The 12478-nt window shown below is 43.9% G+C and overlaps 1 protein-coding gene across 9 annotated transcripts in view; it reads left to right on the forward strand.

Annotated features, from left to right (window-relative positions):
* LRRC20 (leucine rich repeat containing 20) overlaps positions 1-12478 on the forward strand; it is a 183966-nt gene that overhangs the window by 2165 nt on the left and 169323 nt on the right. The window contains exons 1-2 of one of the 9 annotated variants that reach the window (XM_053311733.1): positions 7243-7364; positions 8189-8276. The exons of 1 other annotated variant lie outside the window; for it this stretch is intronic. The gene's annotated coding sequence lies outside the window, so the exon portion shown is untranslated. 7 more of the 9 variants (XM_053311736.1, XM_053311737.1, XM_053311729.1 and 4 more) reach the window with 7 other exon arrangements.

Below are 12478 nucleotides of genomic sequence, written 5' to 3' on the forward strand. Positions count from 1 at the left end.
TCAGAAGTAAGTTTAACTAAATTCATTGGAATTCTCTCCCAAGTAAGTTTGTGTTGGATTGTTGCCTCAACTGCATACACAAACACATTAATTGGGGTGATATTTATAGTTGAGATCAGATACATGAACTTTAGATATGAGCTAGCTGACCCTGTACAGAGCATCTGTATGGTCGTGCACTGAGCCTGTGGCATCTCTCCCCACAACTCTCGCTTGCTCTCGCCGCACCCCACAACTCTCGCCACACCCCGCAACGCTCTGCCCCCCACCAATGCTCTCGCTCACTCTTGCTGCCTCCCAAGGCTCTCGCCACCCCCACAATGCTCTTGCCACCCCCAACGCTCTATCTCGCTCTCCCCACCCCCAACGCTCTCCCCGCCCCCAACACTCTCGCTTGCTCTCACCACCACCCAACACCCACCCCCCAATCTGTTAAAAATCACCCACTTGCCCATTTCTTTTGTTATGCCCTACCACACAACCCACTTTGGTGTCCCTAGGAGCTACCCATGTGGAACAAGGGGGTATTTCAAATTTCCCCATCGTTTCCTGTGGTTGGAAGAAGCTACAGTACTCTCACAGAGTGCACACACAAGGTTTGTATTACAATGTGCAATGCATTTTGCAACCCTGCGCTGAAAAAAACTGCAGATTAAAACAAAGCACACAGTAAAAGGGAATATGTCCCTCCCAACAGAGAGCAACACACATTTCAAACACAGTCCAAAAATGGCCAAAAGAATCACTGACCCAGAATCCACTGCCAACTGCAGTGCCTGCACTGCAGTAACATCATCGGCATGTTGCTCTCTCACAAACAATTATGACTCCTTACTTCAGCATTGCAACAGCTGCCACAACACAGCAGCACCCTTTGCAACAGCCAACATAGCCATAAGCTCAATTACAGCAACTTCACCCACATTTTGACTTAATACACTATACCTTGCAATGCAGATTGCAGAGCAGAACAGTGGGTGAAGCACAGGTTTGTCTCAAGGCCAGACATGATCACAGCAATCACCAAGAAATACTACACAGAGAGCTGCCACTGTCGATTTCTCACAACAATCCTATCTCACAAACAAACCAAAAACCACAACTCAAGGAAGGCAGGCACCCAAGTGCTGCCTTTGTCAATCTGAGATCCAGCAAACCAGATAGTTATAGCAGCAACAGCATATTATACTTAGTGCTGAGAAAAGAAAACCACAAAATCAAATCAAGGAATCTTTGCTTCCTTCCTCCTCTCCTGACATAAGGGCAATCTCTGCCTCCTTTGAATACATTTTGAAATTCCCTCCTTTTTAGTTCCCCCTCCCTCCTCCCTCCCCCAGTCAATGGGGGCACAGTTGCCCATGACAACACTTTATTTGTATAACCAGCCAACAAGATGTTTAAGAGCAGGAGGCGGGTCTCACGATCAAGGAGACCCACCTCCATAGGTCTAAGCCTGCTCTCCCTGCAGATGACCAGGGATGCAGCCCTGGGCGGCTGGATTCACCGGCCACACAACTGCCGGCTCTGTTAGGGAGCCGGCGGGGGCTGATGCTGCAGTATGCCCTGTGTGAGCGCACAGGGCATACTGGAGAGACCCCTGAGCCGGGAGGCTGCTTTTCAGCCTCCAGGTCAGGGGTCTCCTCGTGAGTAGCTGCGGCACAGAGCCATGGCTACTCACGATTTCAAAAACCGGGTTTGCCGAGTGCTTGTTCCACAAACCCGGTTTAAGCACCGGACTACAGAAGTGGGTGACCCACTTAAGAACCACCGGGCTCGCAGCCGAGCCCAGTGGTTCTCACGGTTGTAGAAAATCGGGCTAGTGGAGGCTAGCCCGATTTTCTACAATCGTGTGAATAGCCTCAATGTCTTCTTAACTATGAGCCAATGTCTTCTTCACTATTCCATTGTGATCATCTGGAAAGGTTTGTCTGCAGTTGCCACTGGCTCCTCTGGTGGCTACACCAGAAGAGGGCCTTCTCTGTTGCTGCCCAGAGAGGCTGGAATGCACTCCCTAATGAAATAAGAGCCTCCCCATCTCTGACTTTTAAAAAGTTGCTAAATACACATATATTCACCCAAGCTTTTAAACTAGACTTGTGGTTTTAAATTGTTTGAAGGCTTTAATTTCTGCTTTAATTGGTTCATGTTGCTGTAAAGTGCCCAGAGACGGAGGATTGGGGTGGTATACAAGTGTTTGTGTGTGTGTGTGTGTGAGAGGGGGGGGGGCAAGGAGATTGCAAGCCAATCGGAAGCCAGTGTCAGAAAACCAATCAGCAGCAAGGAAAAATAGCCTGCCAAAATGGTACTTGAAACACTTGAAACATTTTTACTCGAAATGGGTTTGCTTCGTTTAGAGCTCGAAACAGGCCCTTTATTTTGAACGTGTTTTGTTTTGAGCTCAAAACACTCGAAATGGCCCATTTCGAGTCAAAACATTTCGAGCTTAAAATATTTTGCATATCCCTGATCTACCATAGGATGACTTCTGTATCTTTGGTAGCTGTGTAAAGGAAATGCAAGCAGATGAGTTTTTCTCATAGCTGCATAACAAACTGCACATCCAGAAATTTCCTCGGCTTTTTAACTTCACAACCACTGCACATGCAGCTTACTCCATATATTTGTGGCCAAGTACATGCCTATATATTGTTCAAAGGTCCCTTGATGAAACTGTTGATCCCAAGACTATATATGTATGCCCAGAGCCCACTAATATCCTGCCACCAGATAACTTTACAATCCTTGTGGCATATAAAATCCATAAACCTTACTCAATGCATGCAGTAGCATTCTTACCCTTGGACTTCAGGACTGAAGTCCAGGGCCTCCATATACCTCTGGGGGCCCCCAGATCCTCTTTAGTCTGTCCTGGGTGGCCAGCGTGGTGTAGTGGCTAGAGTGCTGGACTAGGACTGGGGAGACCTGAGTTCAAATCCCCATTCAGCCATGATACTAGCTGGGTGACTCTGGGCCAGTCACTTCTCTCTCAGCCTGACCTACTTCACAGAGTTGTTGTGAGAAGAAACCTAAGTATGTAGTACACCGCTCTGGGCTCCTTGGAGGAAGAGCAGGATATAACATGTAAAATAATAATAATAATAATAATAATAATAATAATAATAATAATAATAATGGTTGCTGCTGGCCCACATTGCACTCGGCGACTGTGTGTGATTATGACCTGTGCTGGGTGCTTTAGAGACAAAGGCGGAAGTGGAGACACACACGTGTGTCATGGTGTATGTGTGTGTAGGGGGATGATGCTTAACTTGCCGTGGTGGAGGGCAAGGGGGCTCCAAAGGCCTTTAGGTCCAGGCTCCAAAATTACCTGGATGCACCTCTGAATGCATGACAATAAAGCTGAAATACTATCCATCTTGAAACTTGTGTGCAAGTTTCATTGAATTGAGTGAGACTTAGGTACATAGGCCCAAGGTTACATCTGGGGTAGGATAAAGTTTATTTCTGTTCAACATAAGGATCTGCTGAGTGGAAAAACTCTTAAGTCCTCTTGCCTACCACCTTCTTGTGATGGCAAGGGAACTTTTTGCTGCTAAGAAGATTACTAGAGAAGGGGAGACTGGGCTCTAAGCAGGCACTTGCTTTCCTCGAGTCCAATCTACTAATTTCTCTTGTGAATCTGCAGGTACCCACTTATCTTAAATGAATACTATCACCTGCTGCCTGCTCAAGCAACTTTTATTGCTTTTTACATCTGAAAACAGGGCATTTGTACAAACAAACCCTCAAAGTTACTACACTGTGTGCTTTCTCTCAAAGCTGCCCTTTGTGTCAGTCCTTCGGATAGATTTTTATTTATGTCTTCCTATGGCTTGTCACTATCAGATCCAGTGTCACTCAGAAGTATGAACTAGCTCTTACATTTATTTCATAACAATAATTAATTCAGTTTACAACACCATCATTAAATGTTTCTTCTGCACTAAAACAGAAAGGAAGTGAAAAATACAATTCCTATATAACCTGTGTAGCAACAGCAATACACATATGCTTACTACTTGGGAGTAAGCACTACTGAGCAAAATGGAACTTCCTTTAGGGTATAGATGCATAGGTTTAGGCTTTGTGAATAATATCACCTGTGGGAAATTGATTCTAAATAGAGCTTGAGTGCAGGCTAGTATTTATTTTTCTCAACTCTGATTCTTCATCATGATAAGCAATTCAGTATTTCTTTTGGCTCACAGGACAATGTTATTTTTCCTACATACTTCATCTCAGCAGTAAGTTTGACATGCTGATAATTAAATGTTCCAGATACGTTTTATGCTCTTGCTCTTTTAACATGTTAAATAAATTCTGTTTTACTGAACAATAATGTGACCAAAGTTTTATGATTCAGAGTTAGGTGCACCTGAGGTCATTTATTTCAGTAGGATTTAGTATCCATAACTCTGCATAGAACTGGGGTGTAACAGAACATCGAAACTGCTAATGTACTTTTAAAGAGAAAAAATAATGGAGAATCTCATTTTTCATTCTTAAGAAAAAATTCCAGGGAGAATCTTATAAAAACAATAGTTAAGCATGCTTTTGTATCTTAAGAAAAGCTTAAAAATTAAAGAGGAACACTGGATTCAATGGAACTTGCTTCCGAGTAACTACGGTATGCTGTTATCCCATTTCTATCTTTTCAAAGTTTAGACCTTTCTGTGATTTTTGCAGAACTCTCATCCATCCCAACAACATCTTCACCAGCAAAGGTCCTACTGAATTGTGCCCAAAAGATAGGCACACCAGCAAAAAATAATAGAAATGTATGATGATGAGTATATGACAGCTCAAAACATCTCCATCTGTTCCTAGGTATATCCCCTTCAAGGAAACTGAGCTGCAAGGTGTACTTACTAAGATGTAATGTGGATGCAACTCTTCTCTTTGCAAATTACTCACAAACTTGGGGAAAGGAAGTGCAACCCATTCATGTTTTGGCACTTCCATATTTGGTTTTCCAGTCCTATCAGTCTAGCCCCATACCTATCCTTATTATGCATAATCACGGCTGCCTTGTTTCATGGGGCCCTTAGCAATAATCTCCATGGTTCCTTTTCTACTTGAGAAGACCTGAGAGCATCTACCATCACCCAAAAGCTATGGACACAGAGATGGTCTCAGAGATCAGCATGGACCCCTAAGCCTTTGGCAGCTGCCCAGCTATGCTAACCACTGGTGCTGGTCCTGTGCACAATCCAACCAAAGTTCAGTTTAAATCCCCAGGCAAAGTCCACTGATTTATACTGGAACCTTACAGTGCAAACCTATGCATGTTTTCTCAGAAGTAAGTCTTTCTGTGTTGAATGAGGCTTACTCCTAGATAAGTGAGCATAGGATTGCCACCTAAAGCAGTCTCCCAATAAGCACATATGTAACTGCTCTCTCCAGCTGAATTATATAACTTCTGTTCTGTGTGCAAATTCCCAATTGTATGTATATTTACTCAGCAGTAAGTTCTACTAAATTCAGTATTTACTTCCAAATGTGCGTACATCAAATTGCAGCTTAAATCTCCCATTCACCAAAGAGTATACAGTCCCCCTGTATACGCTTTTCTAAAGCTAGGAATTTGGGGAAGTGAGTAAGCATTCTTGTATTTATAAGGTACCCAAATATCTGGTAGAAATGTGACTGTTATTTCTGACTGGGCAATTCTGTTATCTCATTTTGTTCTCTCCCATGGTTTGACCCTACCAAACACTCCTTGCCTTGACTGATCTTACATTTCCACTTGTGCACTCAGAAACTGTGGGCATTGCCTTTACAGAAGAGGGAAATGGTTAGAGATCCCCACCCAGCCATTATGTTCTCAGATTAACGAGCAAAAATAAACATATCTTTTTGGTCCAGTGGCCTGGGCCACATCCACCCAAAACAGTTACCTCAGTCTAACAAATGCTTAGTTCTTTATTTCACATGTTAAGAGTGTGAATTAAATTCACATAGGACTACTCTGAAGAAATTTAGTCTGGATGTCAGCCACTGTCTTCCTTTGTGTTTCTTTTTATACTGTGTTCTTTGTAATTTAGGATGTACTTGTCAGATTTGTTCATAAGGTCATATCCACATACCCATTTTTTGTGGCTGTTACCAGAGGTGCGGCTAGGTAATTTTAGAGCATGGATCTAAAGGCCCTTGGAGCCAGCCCCCCCCCCCCACAAGTTAAACTTCATTTTTTAACATGTAGATTCTTGAGGGCACAAACCACACCACCCAGGACAGACTAAGGAGGATTTGGAGGGCACTAGGGGGCATGGAAGCCCTGAACTTTGGCCACAAAGTCTAGGGGTAAGAGCACCTCTGGCTGTTACAACAGAATCAGCAGATGAAGTTTCTCCTGGTATGCTGATACAAAAGGGAGAAAAGATTCACCTGCAGAAATTAAGGAATAGAAGTTCTGCTGCAAAACCTATTTGTATAAAGCAACCCATCCCCACCCACCCGTGCTGGAAAAGTTCCACCCGTGCTGGAAAAGTGGGCGCGTGACCTTGCAACAACCTCGGAGAAGCCTTGACTATACACGCAGTTGAACGAGATGATAGATTCCAGATGAGCTGGATGGACTATTAATTCAGACTATAGGAAGAGGGTGGGATTCTGGTTTTTTAAATACTTCCTCATTTAAAAAAATGTTCCATGCAACTAAAAAGCTGTTCATTAAGAGGCAAAGGTGTTAGTCGAGTCCTCCTCTTCCAGACGTTCTAGTTTTCTTTTGGCAAGGAGAGTTATGCAAATAAGCATTCAAATATAGTATCTCCCACCCTTAGTCTGGTGGTACAGCCCACTCTATCATTTCCTTTTGTAGCATGATGAAAAGCGCGTGATGTCAACAGTGGAGGGCGCCCTTGAAGGGAATGGGCGTCTATCTTTCCTCTCTAGGAGCTCTCTTTTAGTTTCCTCTTTTTGCATCGGCCACTGCATTGATTGGCTCTTGCTTTGCCGCTGTTGTCTGTTGGACTCGTTTTGTTGGATTTCTGCCACCCCCCACTATCCCCGTCTGGCCATTGGGTTAGGGCGAAGAGACAGCTGTTGCTGTTCTTCACCATGGCTAAGGGAGGCCTGGCAGACAGTGCCTGGACTGCGGGCTTGAGAAGCACAAACAGCGGTGTGCAAAGGGAAATCCAGCCTTAGCATTTCGGTAAGACAGACGATTTAGACCGGCAAAGCCACAGCACGAGAGAGCGCGCAAGCGCACGCGAGACTGGGGTTGGCGGCGGAGCGTGCAAAAACCTCTGAGAGGAGTAGCTGGCTGGAGTACACTCGCTGGGCATTGCCTGAGCTGAGGGCTTGTGGCTGCAGCGCTCGTGGGGATGGGAAACGACTAGAATGACGCACAGCCTAAACTTCCGGTAGAAAATCAAGAGCTGCTGCTCTCTTGGCTGTAGTTCTCTAGTCTGGGCGTAGAGTGGAACGGCTGTAGGCCTTGGCCTCTAGTCTGCACTGGAAGTTGCAGACTGCAGTTCAGTTTTAGCAGCCGCAAGAGCCAGTAAGGAGTGAAATGCTGTGTGACGCGCTAGTCTTTTTTCTGGCGGCCTTGTCTTTGCTGTCCGAGAGCGAAAGGAACCTTTGTTAGGAGGAAGGCTAGGCTTACAAGAATTGAGGGAAATTCCCAAAGGAAAAAGGAGCTGCTGTTACCAGAAGTCTGACTTGCTTCGCTTCAAGTTAGCTTCCTTTTTTGTTCCTGTATCCCACACAGTGGTGTGGTTCCAAAATACCTTCTGAGTGAAAGCTCCTGTCCAGGAATAGGGCATTAGGCACTTGTTTTTCACATAAATGCAGAGGGAAACTTTATTCCAGAAAGTGAAACTTTTTAATGCAAGTGGAGGCAAACCTGATTAAAAAATGTCTACAATTGAGGTGGCAGCGCAAGAATGTGAGGCAGAAGCCCTTGCCCATGTGGATGTTTGTGGAAGAGTCCCTGCTGGGTGTTTGAGGCAAAGCATAACCTTGTAAATGGCAGTTTGCCATTTCATACCTCCTTGTTGTTTAAGAGGATTGATTGTAAAGTATAATTCTGAAGTACATAAGATATCTAAAGCTGCAAACAGAACTCCATATAAGCATTATGTGTTCTTGCATGCAGTTATCTTCGGCTGTAAGAGCAGAATGTAACATACCAATAGAGACATAGTTTGGTTTTTCTTTTCCTTTCCCATATTTGTGGAAACTTAAGGCTGCAATCCTAAATATGTTTACATGGGGCTTGAATTCTATTGAAATCAACAAGACTTAACTTCCAAGTAAATATTTATAAGCTTGTGGTGAGTATTGTGTGAATGCAAACAATTACTGGCAGCAGTCCTCTGTAATGTTGGGTTTTTGAGTTCCCTAACCAGTTGCAGTTGGTTGCTATAGTCTTTGATTTGTATAAGGTATAGCCCAGTCCCAGACAGGTTTAGGGTTACTTTATTGGCAAGGTATCTCAGCTCAGCAGATTGGTTTTCTGCTGCTGGCCCATTTTACTTTTGCTACTCCATCAACTAAATATAGGACAAAGGTGCAGAATTGCTTCTCTGGTGATTACAGAAACTTCCTAGCAAAGATGCACATAAAGGAGTCCTGATCTAAAAATCAGTTAGCTACACCAGTAACTATAGATTAGGTTATGGTGGGCAATAAGCATTGGGCTGGGCCCCATTCTTGAGCAGAGTTTGCCAGACATTACTAACGTGTAGATGATCAGATTTCTCCAGATACTTCTGGTCATATGTGTATCGCTTATTACTCCCAACAATTAATCGTGATTACATTCCAGGCCTCATAATCACTGCTTAGTGACCTCTATTTGACTCTGATCTTCATGAAATTTAGTTAGTGTACCATTGTGCTGGGACAACCTACCTGCCAGAGGTGGGCATTCTGTCTTCCATGAATTATTTAGTAAATTACACCAGCAGTTTTCAGCCTTCAAGTTTAATCCTAATCAGCAACATGTGACCCACTTCTATTTGCCTCCCCTTTATATAAAAGGGGGAAGTCTTTCTCTTTTCCTTAAAATTGTAAAAATAAAAAAAATTAAAGAAAATGTGGGTGGTGTTGCTGGTTCAACCTAGTTGCAGGTCATGATCCATCAGTTGAAGACCAATGAGCAATGCCGGCTGCTGTTTTGGTGGCAGGAAATTCCATAGGTCAGCTGTGCAATTTAGACTGCATGGCTCTGGGGCCTGGGCCAATCTTTAATATTGAATATTGTGTAGCACTTTGTTTTGAAACACTTTAGAAATCATAACTAATAAGCATCCCTTCTAGCTCCTACTTTGGTTTAAATTCACTCACCAGTATTCAGACAAATACTGAACTTAATTTAGATTAAAGTAAGGGAATGCATTCCTAATTAAAGTGGTTCTCATTTTTCTTACCCTGATAATAAATAGGGTTGTGCACAGAACTGGTGGTTCAGTCAGTTCAAAGGCGGGGGGGGGCATACCTTTAAGGGTGGAGGAGGGGCCCCTTACCCCTCCCACCGCCTTTCGCCCACTGGCACTCCATTTAAAAATTGTCGGGGTGGCAGTGTACCTCCCCATTGCCTTGGTGTCCTCCTCGGTCAGAAGTATCTGGGGCACATGCACTGAGTACTTCCAGGTACTTCCGGCCAAGGAGGACTCCAGGGTGGCAGGGAGATATGCTGCTGCCCCGATGGACACTTTTTAAATGGAGTGCCGGTGGGGGCACCCTCTCCTGCCCTTAAAGGTATGCCCCGCCCACCTTCGAACCTCCCCCTGCCGGTTCCTTGCACATCCCTAACAGTAAATGCTTGTGAAGAACTAGCAAGGAGAGAATGCTAAACCCCTTACAGATATCCTTTGCAGTTTACTTAAACATATGTTGTACTGAGTTCATTTGAGCCTGCTCCAGGCAAGGCGGATAAAAATCAAAGTTTTTTTTTTAAAATCAAATTGGATTTTAAAATTTAAATTAGATTTTTAAATTTTGTTAGGACAATGTGGTAGGTCAGAGATATCATCACGAATAGTAATCATAACTTCTAATTATATTCTATGAACATACTTGTTAACAGCAGTATTGTAGAGATAAAAGATAACAGACCTGATCAGTCTATTCTGCAGGTAGGCTATGTGCAGACAGTCAAGCCCTTACCTCTTGTAGTGCAAAGACAAAGAAGGTCAATGAATAGAGGATTTGGGGAGATGGAGTAAATCTGAGCGAGGAGGAGTCTGGATATAAATGCAAGGGACAGGGAAGAGGAATAGAAAAGTGGGGAAGGTTAAGGGTGCCCAGTTCAAGAAATCTATGCTTGCTGATAAAGTTTTAAGGAAGCCACACCAGTGAGTTGGTGGAAGTCACTTAAATATTTGGATTTAGAGATCACTGAAGTGGTAATCTAGCTTTTAACAGTAGTAGCCTCTTCTGCAGGTATATAGGGATTTTTTCCACCTTCCTTTATACTAATTCATTCTAAATTGAGAAATAATTTGGGAACTAAAAAAGGAGGAACACTTGTATGTATTTGTACTTGTAAGAGCCCCTGGTGGCGCAGTGGTAAAACTGCCGCCCTGTAACCAGAAGGTTACAAGTTCGATCCTGACCAGGGGCTCAAGGTTGACTCAGCCTTCCATCCTTCCGAGGTCGATAAAATGAGTACCCAGAATGTTGGGGGGCAATATACTAAATCATTGTAAACTGCTTAGAGAGCTCCGGCTATAGAGCGGTATATAAATGTAAGTGCTATTGCTATTGCTATTGCTATGTATTTTCCAGACTATAAATACAAAGAAACGTGAAGAAGCAGATTGCATTAGCTGTAAGGTAAAGTGTGCTGTTGAGTCGGTGTTGATTCCTGGCGACCACAGAACGCTGTGGTTTTCTTTGATAGAATACAGGAGGGGTTTACCATTGCCATCTCCCGTGCAGTGTGAGATGATGTCTTTCAGTATCTTCCTATATCGGTGCTGTACCACCCAATATTTTGTTTCTCATGTTGACTTGGCTGAAATTGCCTATTTAAAAAAAATGGCTTTACATTTATAACTAAAGATGTTTACATTTATAACTAAAGATGTTAGCAATTCAAAAATTGTTGAAGAAAACTAACCAGAATAAACAAGCTTATTAGTACAATGTAAATGCCTGTTTGGTGGTTATGGTGGTTCTCTTAGCACATCATGTCAAAAATATCGTCCAAACAACCATGATTAATTGAACTGGAGCTGGTTCACCTCCTAATGATTTCACAAAAATGTATCTATTTTGATACTAAATAAAATGACCCAATCATTATCCCATTCTTGACTTAAATTAGTCTGGAAAAAACCAGACTAAACAGTTGCTTTATAATGTACAAGTGATTTTCGGCCCATTAAATAACGGGCGCTAGTAAGCGCTCCGGGCCCCCTGCTGCCATTCCCCCTCCTGCCACCAGCCTCCATGCCGCGGCCGGTCTCCCCGGCCGGGCAAGGGCCCCAAAGTCTCCCCCCCGCCTGGCTTCGGCAGCGCCGCCAGGCCTCGGCGGTGGCTCCGCCGCCACCTCAGCCGGCTTCCCCCGCTGCCTCTTCCCCCCGTCCGGCTTCAGTGGCGCAGCCAGCCACCTCAGCCAGCGTCCCCTGCTGCCTCTTCCCCCTGCCCGGCTTCGTGGCGGCCGCTTCTCCTCGGCTGCCGCTTCTCCTCCCGGCCATCATGGCCTCCTGGTCGCCGCGGTCATGTCTCCCTCGGTCTGTTCTGGGCATGCGCTCTGCGCATGCCCAGAACAGCCCAGGGAGGCATGGACACATGGCTTGGTGTCCACGGATGGACACCAAGGCTTTTATTAGAGAGGATAGTGTGTACCCACCTTCTAAAAATGAAACCATCTATTTCTGAGTAGTGATGAATATGGATTAAGGTTATGTTGTATTTATTTATTTATGCGTTACATTTCTATACCGCCCCATCTAAAGGCTCTGGGCAATGCACAACAGGTAAAATACTACAATAAACAGCATTTAAAGCAAACAGGTTAAAACAATATAAAAAACAAATCTAAAACAGTTCAGAGCTATTTAAAACCAATTAAAAATACTTAAAAGCAATTTAAATATTGGACAGCAAGAAAGCACTTTTACTAGAAAATGATTAAATAGAATATTTCTGACTAGTGATTTAAGTCATAGTTTTACTGAGAAGTGATTTAAATCATGATTTAAACTGACTTGATTTAAATCAGATCTACCCTGCTACCAGGTAAAGAGTGGAGAGGAGAGCTGGTCTTGTGGTAGCAAGCATGACTTGTCCCCTTAGCTAAGCAGGGCCTACCCTGGTTGCACTTGAATGGAAGACCACATGTAAGTAGTTTAAGATATTCCCCTCAGGGAACGGAGCTGCTCTGGGAAGAACAGAAGGTTTCAGGTTCCCTCGCTGGCTTCTTCAAGATAGGGCTGAGAGAGATTCCTGCCTGCAACCTTGGAGAAGCCCCTGCCAGTCTGTGTAGACAATACTGAGATAGATAGACCAATGGTCTGACTCAGTA

Source organism: Hemicordylus capensis, chromosome 3 (assembly GCF_027244095.1).
Source record: "Hemicordylus capensis ecotype Gifberg chromosome 3, rHemCap1.1.pri, whole genome shotgun sequence".
Lineage (NCBI taxonomy): Eukaryota > Metazoa > Chordata > Lepidosauria > Squamata > Cordylidae > Hemicordylus > Hemicordylus capensis.